The 18,483-nt window shown below is 43.7% G+C and overlaps 1 long non-coding RNA gene across 1 annotated transcript in view; it reads left to right on the top strand.

Annotated features, from left to right (window-relative positions):
* Nucleotides 1-1,745: 1,745 nt before the first annotated feature.
* The window catches only part of LOC112223290, a 28,460-nt gene continuing 11,722 nt past the window's right edge, over nt 1,746-18,483 (top strand). Inside the window, exon 1 of the long non-coding RNA XR_002949269.2 lies at nt 1,746-2,414. This is a non-coding gene — a long non-coding RNA (uncharacterized LOC112223290). The remainder of the gene's footprint in view (nt 2,415-18,483) is intronic.

Here is an 18,483-nt window from a genome sequence, read left to right as displayed (position 1 = left end):
TGATCAGGCCTACCAATGTTGTGTCATCGACAAACTTAATGTCCAGGATCCAGCTGCAGAGGGAGGTGTTTAGTCCCAGAGTCCTTAACTTGGTGATGAGCTTTGAGGGCACTATGGTGTTGAACACTGAGCTGCAGTCAATGAATTGCATTCTCACATAGGTGTTCCTTTTGTCCAGGTGGGAAAGGGCAGTGTGGAGTGCAATTGAGATTGCATCATCTGTGGATCTGTTGGGGCGGTATGCAAATTGGAGTGGGTTTAGGGATTCTGGGACAATACTGTTGATGTGAGTCATGACCAGCCTTCCAAAGCACTTCATGGCTACAGGTGTAGTCATTTAGGCAGGTTACCTTAGTGTTCTTGGGCACAGGGACTATGGTGGTCTGCTTGAAATATGTTGGAATTACAGACTCAGACAGGGAGAGGTTGAAAATGTCAGTGAAGACACATGCTAGTTGGTCAGCGCATGCTCGGAGTACACGTCCTGGTAATCCATCTGGCTCAGCAGCCTTGTGAATGTTGACCTGTTTAAAGGTGTTACTTACATCGGCTGCGGAGAGAGTGATCACACAGTCGTCCAGAACAGCTGGTGCTCTCATGCACTCAATTAGCCATGTCGGCTAACAGTTTTTAGATTGGTAAATTAGTCTAGCCAGTTATCTAAACTTGTAGTTATGATGGACGAATGCCGACCGGGCACGCAGGGGACGTGCCCATGGACCCTGACCTCCAGGGGGCCCCCATTGATTTTGTTAGTTCGTCCCACCCAGATAACATTAACATAGCATACGTCATGGTCAAATGTGTGGCATTGCAGGAAATTTGCTTTATAACTGCTACATTTTCTCTCTGCCCCATGGCAAAACTAGTAGAATTGCATGAAATGTTTTAGAAAATGTTCTAAATGTTCTCTCCGCCCCTTGCAAAAATTTGTAGAACTGAGTAGAATTGCAGAAAACTGAAACCTTTTCTCTTCGCCCAAATCTTGCTTAAGGCCCCCAAAAGGCTAGAACCAGCCCTGGGTAGTACTACCTCAATGGTAGTGTGACAAGCGTAACTTTGAGAGGCTACTATATGGAAACAGCAGTCTGTTGTCGCCATCTAGTGCTTCATAAAAGTACTCGCCGCTCTTATAATATAGGTAATTAAGAAGAATCACATTCTGATTCATTTCTACGCTCCACGAACCCTAAACAGGCACCATGCTGATCATTGTTTTATTTGGCTTTTCATTTTAATCCGTTTATACCAAATAAGATATCCTATTTAGATTATTATTGATGGTAGCCTAACCATTGGGCTATCAGCTTATCCGAATTGTCCCAATGAAATGAATAGGCTAATGTTGATGACCGAAAAATTCATCTATAAATATAGGCCTATACTAATGATTTTACATAGCTCTCTGAAATAAATCTTAATCATGTTCAACTGAACGAATGTTGTTGCTAGCATGAAAAAAAGTATCCTAGCTGTGCGATCTGTTAAAATACAATATGATAAACATACAACCCTGTTATGTTACTAGCTACCCACAGAGCATATATATAGCCACAGCGATTTCTATAGCCTCGAGTCAAGACAGGACCGTGTTATTATTATCATTGTTACCAAGCCCCTCACAGCGTGTGCTGCCTGCTGGTCGCCCTCCGGCACTTTTAACCGAGTTCACCACATGCACGCCTCACGGAGAGGATAGGAATGCTAATCAACTGGTTTCCTCCGCGACTTGCAAACAGAGCGCAGCAAACAGCAACAGCTCGCAACTTGGAGATCCTCCGATTCAAATGTGTTCTGGTTGGTTTTAGATGTATTATTTAGTCTTTATCCATCACTATGTTCATTGTTGGATTCATCAGTATTGTTGACTGTGAATTTACTACATGGAGATACCATTTTGTTTAATAGACAGAGACAGCGGATTCATAACGACTTTGTAACAGAGCGGACTTCTGGTGGATTTCTGGATTTCTACTCTCAGGAATTGGGAAGCCCGAGCTGCTTGCTTGTGTGTGTGTGTGGGTGTGTGGGTGTTTAGGTGACTGTGTGAATAATTGTGTGAGGATTCCGCACGTCCATCCTCAACAGTTAATGCTGTCAGAGAGCAGAGAAGTGTGTTATTGAGACACTTAGCGTGGAAACACACACACAGAACCCCCCCCCCAAACACACACACAGTGCTGTCACACACTGTCTGCCGATGAGCTCTGTCATGCAGTCGTTTCTCTCTCCAGTGAACAAGGCTATTCTAGTAGCTCTGTTCATCTTCGCCATCCTCCTTATCCTCTATGTGATCCTCTGGTACATCTGTAGAGACGTGGACTGCGACCACGGTATCTGATCTGATTAACACCGGGAACACCACCGAATAACCTAACGGTGGATAGAGACCCGTCTGAAAGAGGGTCACCCTGGTAAGTCAGCGCGTCTCCTCTGCTTCACGTTCCTGTGTTTGTGTGTATGTGTGTGGCTCCGTAGTGTCAGAACATGTGAAACAGAAACAGACACAGTCCCGCGCATAAACTGGTTCCAGGTTGCGCCTCCAGGTTCCAGTCCGTTATGAAATGTATGTATAATCTAGAATCTATGTATAAAGAAGGTCAGTTAGGAATTATATATATTATATATATATTTTGGCCATTCACAATACAAAACGAGGAGCATAAATGTGTCTTCGTTTTGGTTTATTGGGGTCTTACTCGCCTGTAATGCCCCAAAATAACAGTATGTGGGCTGGCCACAGAGCCTAAGGTGACACAATGTCCCCCCGACAGGAATGTTCTGTTACCTTCTCCAGTTTGAGCGGAGAGGTAGCGGCTAGAATACTAGATGAGCGCACGAGGACAGGCAATGACACTGCGCGGGAACCGGCGCTGTCCCAGTGGGCAAGTTTGGGCTGTGGCGATACCAATGTATCATCGCTGTGTGTGTGTTCGCCCGTGCATGCGTGGATTGAGCATATGAGCTGCATAGTCCTATACGATCTGACATTGGCATTAACATCGAACATTGTTACATTTAGCACACGCTCTTATTCAGAGCAACGTTCACAAAGTCGGCTCGGTGTTTAGAACCAGTGACCTTTCGGTTACTGTCTCAACGCTTTTAACTACTAGGCTACCTGCCGCCTAACACGTTCAAACAAGAAGCTACAAAAACAAGATTGTTCTTCACCCTATTGAATCCAATTTCTTACCTGAGCTTTTCTTGTGTCATGCATTAATCATTTGATGATTGACACTGGTACTCTATACCCTGACGCTGACCAACGCGTTCGTTTGTGACTGCTGCTGCCCAATAAAAAAAACTGTCTTTTAGTGGGGGATTAATCTCTTCTATCATATGCCTTTACAACCCTGCACCCAAATACATTTGTTACAAGAATAGCAGTGAGCATGCCATTTATTCCTCTAATCATCATAGCCATGCTGAGTCAATGTTGCGTGGTTGTATTCAATACATAATACACCTTTAGGCATGTCGACCACTTGGCAGTGTTTGTGTCTGAGTGAGTGTGTCTGTGTGCATGCGTGTGAGAAGCACCTTTGGCAGTGATTACAGCATCCTAGTCTTCTTGGATCAGACTAGAGAATCTTGTTTATCATGGTCTGAGAGTCTTTAGATGCCTTTTGGCTAACTCCAACGGGGCTGTCATGTGCATTTTACTGAGGAGTGGCTTCCATCTGGCCACTACCATAAAGCCTGATTGGTGGAGTGCTGCAGAGATGGTTGTCCTTCTGGAAGTTTCTTTCATCTCCACAGAGGAACTCTGGAGCTCTGTCAGGGTGACCATCAGGTTCTTGGTCACCTCCCTGACCAAGGCCCTTCTCCCCCGATTGCTCAGTTTGGCTGGGCGACCAGCTCTAGGAGGAGTCTTGGTGGTTCCGAACATCTTCCATTTAAGAATGATGGAGGCCACTGTGTTCTTGGGCACATTCAATGTTCAACATAAATCAACGTGTCTGTAGAAAATTCCTCACACACCCTTGAAATGTTTCATTGTATTTGTCCATATACTTAAATAATAGGCCGACTTAAAGAAAGTATAAATAGATCAACAGTCCGACAGTGTTCTGATCCAGCTGAACCTGTATAAACTGACTAACAGAATACGGCTTCTATCATGCCTGGAAGAAACAGATAAACCATCCAGAATAGCAACATGAGGGGCTGAAGGACATATCAAGGACACAACATATAGCCGCCCTTCTCTGTGTGTGTGGATGCGTGTGTGCGTGAGCATGTGTGCACGCATGTGTGTGTGTGTGTAAGATATATTTCTAGGTTGAGGGTCAGTGAAGCGGTCCATCCTTGTGTGTGTGGAGATTTCATGGGCCGAGACTAAGTGTGCATGTCACACAGGAAGATGACAGTATAGGGAACAGATGTCTTTAGATTACTAACACTACAACTAGGTTATGGTATGTGAGACAGTCTGTGAAATCTGAAATATTTTTACACAAAAAAACATAGTTCATCAAGCCAACATGGAGCAGGCTCCATTATTTTATACAGATGAGCTTCCACAAAGACAGTGTTCTGACTGGGCTACGAGTGATTGAAGTTGCTTCTCTAGGAGTCAGGCCGGTCAATCATGGTCAACTATAGATTGTCTAGACACACACACACACAAACACACACACAAACCTTCTGTGTCATCATACTCATACTCAGTAGTTATTATTATCAAACATTCAGTGGTAAAGCCAGAGTCCTGTACTGTGTGTGACTCATAGTAATTTTTGAGATGTCAGTATGAAGTGGCCCCCACGGTTTCCTCTTTGTCTGTGCTATGAGCTCAAGGTCCCTGTGATGTGACTTGTCATTATCCTCTCCTTCCCTCCCCCTCTCTCCTTCTGTCACTCCATCTCCTTCTTTACTCCCTTCAAATCAAATCAAGTTTTATTTGTCACACATTCACAAACAACAGGTGTAGAATAACAGTAAAATGCTTAGTTATGGGCCCTTCCCAACAATGCAGAGAGAAAAAAGGTTAAATAATAGAAAAAGAATAACACAAGGAATACACAATGAATAATGATAACTTGGCTATATACACTGGGTACTAGTAACAAGTCGATGGCAGAGGTAAGAGGTCATTGAGGTTAGATATTCCTTCCTCTCCTCTCTGTCCTCCCCTCTCTTTCTCCCTCCTTTCTCCTTCCTTACAGACAGTACCTCCTTCTCAATCTCTTTAACCCAGGCTAAAACTGTCCCAGGGCTAGTTTACCCTCCTTGCACACAGGCATTTGTTAACCCAAGGATTAACGCTAAACCAGGGTTAAAGGTCGGCTCACACGTGTTCCCTGAAGAGGATGAAGAGAGTAGAAGCAGCCAGGTAATAGAAAGAGAAGGTTGTGTGTGGGAATAGCGGTGGGACGGGGATTCAATCCAACACTCGATCATATTGATGGTCATACACCAAAGGCGTTGGCAGTAACCACTAGACCAAACCCCAGGGCCACACTGGCTGTCTGAAAATCTAAAAGTCGGTACTACTAACCCTAATCTGGAGCAGGTCTGGCTAAGCCCTGGGCTAAAGTTGGGGTTATTCCACTTTCTGTTGGAGGGATGAAAAGCTCTCCAGACATCCGCATACCCCAGATCATCACAAATAGCTTTAAGTGACTTAGCTTGAGGAGAGAGTGGAGCTATACCGCTGGGAAACTTATCAATAAGGGGGTTCAACAAGCAGTTAAAATCTCCTCCAACCACTGCAGTGTCCGAGTTTAATTCTGAAAAGTCTAGAAATACCTTAGTGAGGAAATCAGGGGGGTGAGCAGGGGGGAAGTAAATATTCATTATGGAAATGTTCTGCCCTTGTAAAGTACCATTAATTATAACAAAGCGACCAAATTTATCTTTCACACAATTCAAGACCTTAAGTGGTAAGTTCTTTTTCACCAGAATTGCTACACCTCTACTTCTGGATGTAAATGATGAGAAAAACACTTGACCAAACCCCCCTTGTTGTAATTTCAGGTGCTCCTTATCATCCAAATGAGTTTCTTGCAACAGGGCAATATCAATATTTTCTTTTTTCAAAAAAAGACAGTACCTTCTTCCTTTTAATGGGGTTATGGCTCCCTCTTAGGGAGGCTGCGAATTTTCGCAGCTTTTTGTTAAAAATCGCGCAACATTTCAGCGCCCTGCTACTCATGCCAGGAATATAGTATATGCATATGATTAGTATGTGTGGATAGAAAACACTCAGACGTTTCTAAAACTGGTTAAATCACGGCTGTGACTATAACAGAACGTGCGTTTCATCGAAAAGTGCAGGAAAATCTGATCACTGAAAATGGGAAAATATATCCATGCGCCACTTCAACCCATTGTTAAAAGTGACCAACATTAAATGGGGCCGAGGTTGCAATACCTACAGCTTCCACACGATGTCAACAGTCTTGTCATTTGTCTCGGATTTGTTTCTTGGTCAAACCGAAACAAGGCAGCCGATTTATTCCGGTCTCCGACAGGATGTTTTGGTTGAGACATATCCAGACATGATTTCAAGACGTGAAGCTAAAGAATATACATCGCCCCATAATCATTTTGATAGATTATTAACGTTTACTAATACCTAAAGTTGCATTACAAAAGTATTTCGAAGTGTTTTGTGAAAGTTTATCATCGACTTTTTTAATTTTTTTAAATGACATTGCGTTATCAAACTCAGTTTTTTCCTTGATTACACAGTCTTCATAGATCGATATCTAGGCTATATATGGACCGATTTAATCGAAAAAAGACCCAAATAAATGTTTATGGGACATCTAGGAGTGCCAAGAAAGAAGCTTGTCAAAGGTAATGAATGTTTTATATTTTATTTCTGCATTTTGGGTAGCGCCGGCTACCGCAAAATCTGTCGTGTTAGGTGACGTTGCAGTATTTTGGGGGTAAATGCTATCAGATAATAGCTTCTCATGCTTTCGCCGAAAAGCATTTTACAAATCTGACTTGGTGGATAGATTCACAACGAGTGTAGCTTTAATTCACTACCTTGAATGTGTATTTTAATGAAAGTTTAATGAAATTATGAGTTTTATCAAAAACTATAGGTGGCGCTCTGAAATCCGCTGAGTGTTGTTCCTGCATGGGAACAGCATTCTGCGTCATCCTTAAGAAGCTAATGTTCCATGTACATACACGCAGTCCGTTACCTGCCATTGTGTCTTGACCATTCAATATCCAGACTGGATCCTACTGTAAAAGTGGGGTGGTACCTTTTTCAATGTGTTGAACCCTCCTCTATCTCACCGAGCATAAACAAACGATATGAACCCTGAACTCGAACTATACTAAACCCAAAAATTAAACATGTAAAGATCCAAAAGGGGGTTTTCCCACTAGCTAACATGCAGGGGATTTCAACTCTCCAATGTAGACTCTTAAGTCCGCATTGCCGCTCAATAGCCTCATCCTTTATATGTATGGAAAAGAAAATCAATAGAAGAAGATTGAGGCTCTTCCACCTAAAACCAAGCCTGGGCACCAATATGGATTCACACATATCTCAGCCTGAGCTATAGTGGCTATTACTTTAGCAAGAAAAATAATAAAGATACGAATATTACTGAGCCGGAGTACGTGAGGACTCACACCACTGTTTCATGATCAGATTCAACCAAAAATAAACAAAGTTATCCAATGCTGCGGAGGTGCAGCTTAAAGTTATTTACCCGAGAGAGTCAATAAACGCAGCAGCCTCTTCAGGTGTGTAGAGCTTTTTAGGCGATCCGTTGACCATAATCTTCAATGTGGCCGGGTACAACAGTGCATAGTCCATCTTCATTCTCCTGAGTCGAGCCTTCGCCTCATCAAACGCTTTGCGTCTTCATACAACCGCAGTGGAATAATCATTGAAGAATGAGACCTTTGGACTTTTATGTTGACTACCATCAGAGCCGATGTTTCTAGCCGCGTCCATGACGCGCTGCTGGTCGGTGAAGTTGTGGAACTTTATAACCACCGGCCGTGGACGCTGATTGGGACCGGGTATCGGTGCTTGAGAGCGATGGGCTCTGTCCAGCTTCACACGACCAGCCTTAGTGTCCATTTGTAGGTAGCCAGGGATCCATTCCTCAAAGAATTTTACTGAACGTGTCCCTTCAGAATTTTCCAGGAGTCCCACAACACGAATATTGCATCTGCGTCCTCGATTATCCAAGTCGTCAATGTACTCCGCCATTTCGCGCACCTGTTTCTCAAGTGCTTTTATCTTAGCGTCCATAGATGTAGTTGAAGTTTCCACTGCAGCAATTCTTCCTTCCGCCTCAACAACACATTTCACAACCCTCTGTAGTTCAGCTGAATGGACTGCTATTGCTTCCAATACCGTTCTTATCTTAGCATCGATCACTTTAGTAATGTTATCAGTCATCTTTTGAATCACCAGGTCCATTGTGCCTGGATCCGCAATGGTGTTAGCTTCGCTAACGTTAGCTAGCTCCTCATGCACATCCACAGGGGTGGTGGTTTTGGTCGACTTCTTAGTAGTTCTGTTGGGCATGTTGTCGGAGATTTTTGCGAAATAGCCGTCAAGACTCATTATAGGATAACTTCTTTAGCCAATTCTACCACATTTTTCAAGCTAGGAGATTAATGTAAAAATATAAATTTACGAATGCCACGGGAGCTCGCTGAAACACTGTGTTCTCTCTACGGCGCCATTTTGTCCTCCACCGGGTTATTCCACTTTCAAACCTCCCTTAGCCCTGGGCTTCAAGGCTCCATTAGCCTTTGGAAGTTCTTAGACCTGGGCTAAGCTGAATGTATTCTCTGTGCTGGATAGCACACATACCCTTGAGTCCTGTCATGCTCCATGTCCACTGTACTTATCTTTGAGTTATGCAACATGTAGCACACACACACACACACACACACACACACACACACACACACACACAGCAACACAGAGATGTGATAAGTCTGTCTATGATCTTGTTAGTACACATTGCTGAATAACAATCACAATCCGAAGGGATGTGTGTGTTTCGTGTTCATTTGTGTGATTATGTGAGAATGTGGTTGTGTATGTATTCATGTGTGCATGTGTGTATGCGATAGAGTGTGTATGCAATAGTGTGTGTGTACACGCCCGCGAAGCTGTCACAATACTGTCCCATCATCCTAAATAATCCCACAGTCATGCGTGAGATGCGATTTCCAATAGAGGGGTGGGCCACCTCACTGACCCTCAACCTAGAAGCCCACTCATTCACTCACTCACACTCTCTCTCTCTCTCTCTCTCTCAATGTATGTAAATTGTAAAGTATTTTGTCTGTAATGTCTATTTTCGCTAATGTGGATCCTAATAAATAAAATACACACACGCAGGTTACGTCTTACATAGGAGGAACTTCTTGGTGCAATTAAAGCCTTTAAGTCTGGGAAAACTCCAGGGCTGAATGGCATACCAGTGTGGAAGGGTTGGGTATGTTACTTTCTAAATATAATCCATTACAGTTACAAGTTACCTGTATAAAATTGTAATCAGTAATTTAACTTTTGGATTACCCAACCTCAGTAACGTAATCTGATTAAATTCCTTTACTTTTAGATTAGAAAGACATCTATTGAAGGATAAATCAATGTTAAAGTTTACATAGTGGCCGTATATGGATGTTACATTTTAATTTATGAGTTGGTTATGTAGGCTTCTTTTAACCCATCGCTTTCTACTTCATATAATACAATTAAATTATATCTTTACATTAAAAACCAAAGTCTATCAGAATTCCAATCATTTCAATAAATGTTATACCCCTTGATCTTCAAGAATAGGATTTGGAAATATTGAAGTATAGATTAGCCAAATTGTTTTACCTGAGCATAACCCCAAAATTAAGGATTTATTAGCCAGCCTTACTCCGTTGTTTATGATTTTGTTGTCATGGAGGACTGATTGGGCTCATTGTTTTGAGTTGAAAAATAAATGCTGCACTCATGGAATGGCATACTTTGCAAGATCGTGCAAAGCTTTCATCAAGGCAAACGGTGGCTACTCTAAAGAATCTAACATCTAAAATATATTTTGATTTGTGCAACACTTTTTTGGTTACTACATGATTCCTTATGTTATTTTGTAGTTAAGTTATTCACTATTATTCTACAATGTAGAATATATATAAATGCCTGGAATATTTAAATGTTGGAGAATCTTATAAAATGGGTTAAAGTTATGTATAGTAATCCTGTGTAAAATAGTAAATAGCTACTTCTCAGAAAGTTCTAAACTGTCAAGAGGAGTAAAACAAAGGTCCACTATCGGCATATCTATTTATTATTACCATCGAAATGTTAGTTATTAAAATCAGATCCAACAATAATAAGGGGCTAGAAATCCAGGGTTTAAAAACAAAGGTGTCATTGTACGGTGACAATTCATGTTCTTTTAAATCCACAATTAGAATCCATTCACAGCCTCAGAGAGGATCTAGATACTTTTTCTAACCTCTCTGGATTACAACCAAATTATGATAAATCTATTATATTACGTATTGGATCACAAAAAAAATACAACTTTCACATTACCAGATAGTTTACCAATAAAATTGGTCTGACGGAGATGTGGATATACTCGGTAAACATATCCCGAAATAAATAATTTATCTCACTCCAATACATTTAAAAAGAAAGTTAGCAAAAATAGATACGATCTTGCTACCATGGAAAGGAAAACAGTTGTCTGTACGTGGAACTGTTAAGGCTTTCTTCCGGTGAAGGAGAGGACCAAAATGCAGCGTGGTTATTTCGATTCATCTTTAATAAAGATAACGAACATTACAAAACACTAAACGTAACGTGAAAAAACCAAAACAGCCCTATCTGGTGCAAACAAACACAGAGACAGGAACAATCACCCATAAAACACTCAAAGAATATGGCTGCCTAAATATGGTTCCCAATCAGAGACAACGATAAACACCTGCCTCTGATTGAGAACCACTCCAGGCAACCATAGACTTTTCTAGACAACCCCACTAACCACAATCCCATTACCTAAAAAAAAACAAGACAAAACACACCACATAAATAACCCATGTCACACCCTGGCCTGACCAAAATAATAAAGAAAACACAAAATAATTAGACCAGGGCGTGACAGAACCCCCCCAAGGTGCGGACTCCCGGCCGCACACCTAAACCCATAGGGGAGGGTCCGGGTGGGTGTCTGTCCACGGTGGCGGCTCCGACGCGGGACGTGGACCCCACTCCAACAAAGTCTTAGTCCACTTGCATCGCGTCCTTAGATATGCGACCCTCGCCGCCAACCTAGGCCTAGTGAACCTAACCAAGGGCCCCACTGGACTGAGGGGCAGCTCCGGACTGAGGGATAGCTCGGGACTGAGGGGAAGCTCGGGACTGAGGGGAAGCTCGGGACTGAGGGGAAGCTCGGGCAGGTTGATGGCTCTGGCAGATCCTGGCTGGCTGGTGGTTCTGTCAGATCCTGGCTGACTGGCAGCTCTGGCAGATCCTGGCTGACTGGCAGATCCTGGCTGACCCTGGCTGAATGGCGGATCCTGGCTGAATGGCGGATCTGGAAGATCCTGGCTGACTGGCGGCTCTGGCTGCTCCATACTGACTGGCGGCTCTGGCTGCTCCATGCTGACTGGCGGCTCTGGCTGCTCCATGCTGACTGGCGGCTCCATGGACTGCTCCATGCTGACTGGCGGCTCCATGCTGACTAGCGGCTCCATGCTGACTGGCGGCTCCATGCTGACTGGCGGCTCTGGCAGCTCCATGCTGACTGGCGGCTCTGGCAGCGCTGAACAGGCGGGAGACTCCGGCAGCGCTGGAGAGGAGGAAGGCTCTGGCAGCGCTGGACAGGCGAGGCGCACTGTGGGCCTGATGCGTGGTGCTGGCACTGGTGATACTGGGCCGAGGACACGCACAGGAAGCCTGGTGCGGGGAGCTGCCACCGGAGGGCTGGTGTGTGGAGGTGGCACAGGATGGACCGGAACGTGAAGGCGTACTGGAGATCTTGAGAGCAGGGCTGGCACCAACCGCCCTGGCTTGATCTTCACCCTAGCCCGGCAGATGTGAGGAGCTGAGATGTAGCGTACCTGGCTAAGCACGCGTACTGGGGACACCGTGCGTTCCACGGCATAACACGGTGCCTGACCAGTACCACGCCCGCCATGGTTAGCACTGCTATGCACACTGTAGCGCTGAGCTGGCACAGGACGTGCAAGGCTAGGGAGGTGCACAGGAGGCCTGGTGCTTGAGGCTGGCACAATCTTCACCAGCCGACTAGCACGCACCTCAGGACGAGTATGGAGAGCTGACCCAGGTACCATCAAATCCCCGACACGCTCCGTCGGACGAATTCCGTGCCTCATGCACCAACACAGCAACTCCCTCATAACTCTCTCCTCCAATTTCCCCATTAACTCCTTCACAGTCTCTGCGTCGCTCACCTCCAACACCGGCTCTGGTTCTGGTTTCCTCCTTAGCTCCTTACGATAAACAGGGAGAGTTGGCTCAGGTCTGACTCCTGACTCTGCCACACTCTCCCTGTGCCTCCCCCCAATACATTTTTGGGGCTGACTCTCGGGCTTCCATCCACGCCGCCGTGTTCGTCTCTCCAACTCCATTCTCCTATAACCCTCCTCGCACTGCTCCAGCGAATCCCAGGCGGGCCCCGGCACTCGCCCTGGGTCGACCGCCCACCTGTCTATTTCCTCCCAAGTCGTATAATCCAGACTTCGTTGCTCCTGCTGCCACTGCCTGTCACCACGCCGCTTGGTCCTTTTGTGGTGGGTGATTCTGTTAAGGCTTTCTTCCGGTGAAGGAGAGGAGGACCAAAATGCAGCGTGGTTATTTCGATTCATCTTTAATAAAGATAATATCGAACATTACAAAACACTAAACGTAACGTGAAAAAAAAAAAACAGCCCTATCTGGTGCAAACAAACACAAAGACGGGAACAATCACCCACAAAACACTCAAATAATATGGCTGCCTAAATATGGTTCCCAATCAGAGACAATGATAAACACCTGCCTCTGATTGAGAACCACTCCAGTGAACCATAGACTTTTCTAGACAACCCCACTAACCACAATCCCATTACCTAAAAAAAAACAAGACAAAACACACCACATAAATAACCCATGTCACACCCTGGCCTGACCAAAATAATAAAGAAAACACAAAATACTTAGACCAGGGCGTGACAGGAACTCTTTAATCATGTCACAGTTCACCTATTTTCTTATGGTTTTGCCTCCACCTAGAGACCTGTTTTTTCTTAATTATATGAGCAAAAAATATTCCATTTTATTTGGAATGGCAAGCGAGACAAAATTAAAAGGGTCTATTTATATTATGAATATGAATTTGGAGGGCAGAAATGATAAAATATTAAAGCATTAGACCTCTCATTAAAGGCATCAGTCATACAAAAGTTATACTTAAATTTGTCTCACCAAGAATGGCCTTTTTCCCTTTATTCAGATTCCAACCGCCCACTTACAGTTATTTGAAAACGAAATCATCTCCAAAATATCATTATTTTTTTAAACAAGCTGTAGAAAGTTGGTTGCAATTTCAGTTTAATCCACCAGAAAAGACAGAACAAATAATACAACAACTATTAACTATTGTGGTTAAACTCAAATATACTAATTGATAAATATCTAGGTGTCTGGCTACACTGTAAACTCTCCTTCCAGACTCATATTAAGCATCTCCAATCCAAAATTAAATGTAGAATCGGCTTCCTATTTCACAACAAACCCTCCTTCACTCATGCTGCCAAACATACCCTCGTAAAACTGACTATCCTGCCTTCGGTGATGTAATTTACAAAATAGCCTCCAACACTCTACTCAGCAAATTGGATGCAGTCTATCACAGTACCAACCATTTTGTCACCAAAGCCCCATATACTACCCACCACTGCGACCTGTATGCTCACGTTGGCTGGTCCTTGCTACATATTCGTTGCCAAACCCACTGGCTCCAGATCATCTACAAGTCTTTGCTAGGTAAAGCCCCGCCTTATCTCAGCTCACTGGTCACCATAGCAACAACCACCCGTAGCACGCGCTCCAGCAGGTATATTTCACTGGTCATCTCCAAAGCCAACACCTCCTTTGGCTACCTTTCCTTCCAGTTCTCTGCTGCCAATGACTGGAACGAATTGCAAAAATCACTGAAGTTGGAGACTTATATCTCCCTCACTAACTTCAAGCATTGGCTATCAGAGCAACTTACCAATCGCTGCAGCTGTACACAGCCCATCTGTAAATAGCCCATCCAACCAACTACCTACCTCATCCCCATATTTGTTTTTGTTTTTTTCTGCTCTTTTGTACCCCAGTATTTATACTTGCACATCCTCATCTGCACATCTGTCACTCCAGTGTTAATTGCTCAATTGTAATTACTTCGCCACTATGGCCTATTTATCGCCTTACCTCCTTACTTCATTTGCACACACTGTATACAGATTTTCTATTGTGTTATTGACTGTACGTTTGTTTATCCCACGTGTAACTCTGTGTTGTTGTTTTTGTCGCACTGCTTTGCTTTATCTTAGCCAGGTCGCAGTTGTAAATGAGAACTTGTTCTCAACTTGGCTACCTGCTTAGATAAAGGTGAAATAAAAATGTATTAATTAAAAAATAAATTAAAATTAAAAATCTCGATTAAATGTTTATAAAAGGTATGATATTTGTAAATTATAGCATAAATAGGACTGGTGGAGTTATGTCACACATGCAGCTAACACAAATATATATGGAAACGTCTGCTCTACCCAACATTTCAACCAACTAATTGTAGCATCACCGCAAAAATGGAAGAGGCAAGTGGAAGGGGGAAAAAGTAAGGAACTTGTCCGTCGGCCCTGCATTAAAGACCAAAAGTGGTTAAAGAAAATAAATAAAAATATATACCAGTTTAATTTAAGGACCAAAACATTGACAGCTGTGCCATATAGATTGCAAAATAGTTGGGAAGAGATTTTCGATGTACCAATTCCATGGCTGGTGGTTTATGAATTGACACTTGTAGGTCGTCATTGTAAATAAGAATTTGTTCTTAACTGACTTGCCTAGTTAAATAATTGTTAATAAATAAATAAAATAATTAAAAACATGAATTGACACGCAAAACGACGCCAGATTCAAAACGTAGAATTTATCAATTTAAATAATTATTTAAAAAATTATTTTATCTAATATAATGTTATATATATATATATATATATATATATATATATATATATATATATATATATATATATATGGATACAACCTTCCCAGCTCTGAAGATTTTGCTGCGAGGAGGCAGAGTCATTAGATCATTTATTTTGGTACTGTCCATATGTAGCTCGTTTTTGGTCACAGGTCCAGGAATTGCAACATTTACCTGAAGCTAATGCTTCAGATTAGATTATTGATCGACTATGACTTTTCAAATCACCCAGTAAAAAATCCCCCATAAACAGTGGGTTCTGTAGCAATATTGATGTTACTCATATTGTTATTACACTTGAAATGGAAACAAATTGTTACTTACCGTCTTCATGTACTTGAGGTGCTGGTAAACAACATGCATAGTAAAGTTTGCTTAACTATATATCTTTGTCTGTCGTGACCACAATACAGAGCATATTGAAACATGGTGGCAGCTGTACTCAAAAGAACTTGGATCTCATCGATGTATTTGAAGAATACATCCCAGGCGGTAGTTTGGACAAGTGCCGCGTTTACAAGCTAGTCATCGAGCCGAACGTCAACGCTAGCTGGCTATCGTGAGTGATGCTAAAGCTAACTGGCTATGGGACAGAAGCAGATTCGTAAGTACCTAACATTTCATTCCACAAATAAATTGCTATCTAAAATGCACTGAAACCTCCAGGGGGAAAAAGACGGATGATTGCAATTTAGCACTTACCTAGAAAAGATGAACAGAGGAATTCAATTTGTACATGGCTCTTACAATGGGAGAAAAACCTGAGGACTACAAAGTGAAGCTACTGTATTATCTCATTGGTGGAAAAGCAGAGAGATTTGTGAGCCCCGCTGTGTGGGCTATACAAAATACATTCCCTTTGTTGAGGAGTAATTGCAGCACTGGATGCATTTTGTGATCCCAAGAAAAATGAAAACAATTGGGAGATCTAATTTGTTCATGCGCAGTCATGGCCAAGATGAGAGTTTAGACAAATATCTCACTGAATTGAGTACTCTAGTGGCCCCCTGCAACTTTGGAGTAATCACAGACTCTCTTATCAGGGACAGGATTGTGTGTGGCACGTGTGACCCACACTTAAGAGAGCACTTACTCAGAGAGACTGATCTCAGCTTAGAGAAATGCATGCAGATTGGAAGAGCTGCAGAACTGTCCAGACAGAGAGCTAAAGTCATAAATGTGTAGGGCCCTGTAGCAGTGCATGCAGTAACACACAGAGAGTCCGAGAGGGAGAGGAGACCCTACAGAGGGCCCGAGAGGGAGAGGAGACCCTACAGAGGGACAGAGGGAGAGGAGACCCTACAGAGGGGCCGAGAGGGTGAGGAGACCCTACAGAGGGACAGAGGGAGAGGAGACCCTACAGAGGGACCGAGAGGGAGAGGAGACCCTACAGAGGGACCGAGAGGGAGAGGAGACCGTACAGAGGGACAGAGGGAGAGGAGACCCTACAGAGGGACCGAGAGGGAGAGGAGACCCTACAGAGGGACAGAGGGAGAGGAGACCCTACAGAGGGACCGAGAGGGAGAGGAGACCCTACAGAGGGACCGAGAGGGAAAGGAGACCCTACAGAGGGACCGAGAGGGAGAGGGGACCCTACAGAGGGACAGAGGGAGAGGAGACCCTATAAGGGCCCGAGAGGGAGAGGAGACCCTACAGAGGGACCGAGAGGGAGAGGAGACCCTACAGAGGGACAGAGCATTATACAATGCAGATACTGTGGACAGACACATGAGAAAAAAAGAAAAATGCCCTGCATATGGACAAAAATGTCAATTCTGTGATAAAACAATCTCTACAGTTTACAAAAATGCAAGAGAAACAGAATCCTGGCAATGGAAAATGTGTCAGCTGACTCAGATAGCGGTGAGGATGTTCTCTGCATCACACTAGGGCCAAGTCAGAGAGCATCAATGTGGTTCAGGAGAAAACCACAGACCCCAATGCAGCTCTCTTAACAACCATGCTGGTCGACAAAAGTAAGTCAGATTTCAGCAAGATTGTGGTGCTAGTTGTAATGTTATCCCTGCAAACCTCACAAAAGACAGTCACCTATAGCCCTGCAGTCAGGTATTGGTGATGTATAACAAGAGTACTCTGGGGAAGTGTACACTTACAGTGATCAATCCACGTAATAAGAAAACCTATAGAGTTGAGTTCATCGTAGTCAACAATAACGTGCACATGCCCATTCTAGGCATTAAGGCTATCCATACAATAGAGTTGATTACAGTGCAGCATCACAACATCCTGGCCATCGAGAAAACAACAGGATCCTGGACTAAAGAGCAAATAAAATAGGATTATGCTGATGTATTCCAGGGAGACGGCTGCTTACCCGGCAAACTGAAGCTGGAAATGGATGAGCGAGTGAGGCCTGTCCAGCTGCCAAAGAGAAGAGTGCCAGCAGCACTATATAAACCACCCGAAGAGGAGCTTGTTGGTCTAGAGAAAAGAAGGATGATAAAATCAGTTGAAAAAAGCACAGATTGGATTAGCAGCCTGATTGTAGTGCAGAAACCATCTGAAAAACAAAGAGTGTATATTGATCTAAAACCTCTCTAGGCGCTCTAGAGGAGCCATTACACACTTCCCACTATTGAAGATGTGCTGCCAGACCTGAACAGAGCACCTGTGTTCTCTGTTTGTGATGTGAAAAACTGATTTTGGCATGTGGAACTGGAGTATGAATCCAGCTATCTCACCACGTTCTCTTCCCCCATGGGACGCTACAATTAGCTGCGCATGCCAATGGAAATCAGTCCAGCCCCAGACATTTTTCAGAGGAAGTTGAACCAGGCAATGTAAGGTCTTCCAAAATCATGGCAGATGACATCCTGATTGTGGGAGAAGGAGACAGTGATGAAGCAGCGACACTAGACCATGACAAGAACCTGAGAATGCTCCTGTACAGATGCAGGAAGCTCAATATCAAGCTGAATGCGGAGACGCTGCAGCTCCGGCTGAAGGAAGTGCCCTACATTGGCCCCCTGCTAACATCAGAGGGGTTGAAAGTGGACACAGGAAAAGTGACAGCCATCAGACAGATGCCTAGGCCTACAGATGTGCAGGGGGTGCAGCGCTTCCTGGGCATGGTACACTACCTAGCCAAGTTCTGCAGCCACACCACGGAGATATGTGAGCCACTGCTGCAGCTAACACATAAGGACTCACTGTGGGAGTGGTCAGAGAGACACGAGCTGGCTTTCAAGAAAATCAGGGTTACCATTGCACAGACCCCTGTGCTGAAATGCTACAACCCAACAGAACAGCTTGT

Source organism: Oncorhynchus tshawytscha, linkage group LG26, assembly GCF_018296145.1.
Source record: "Oncorhynchus tshawytscha isolate Ot180627B linkage group LG26, Otsh_v2.0, whole genome shotgun sequence".
NCBI lineage: Eukaryota > Metazoa > Chordata > Actinopteri > Salmoniformes > Salmonidae > Oncorhynchus > Oncorhynchus tshawytscha.
This window is presented reverse-complemented; position numbering and strand designations above follow the sequence as displayed.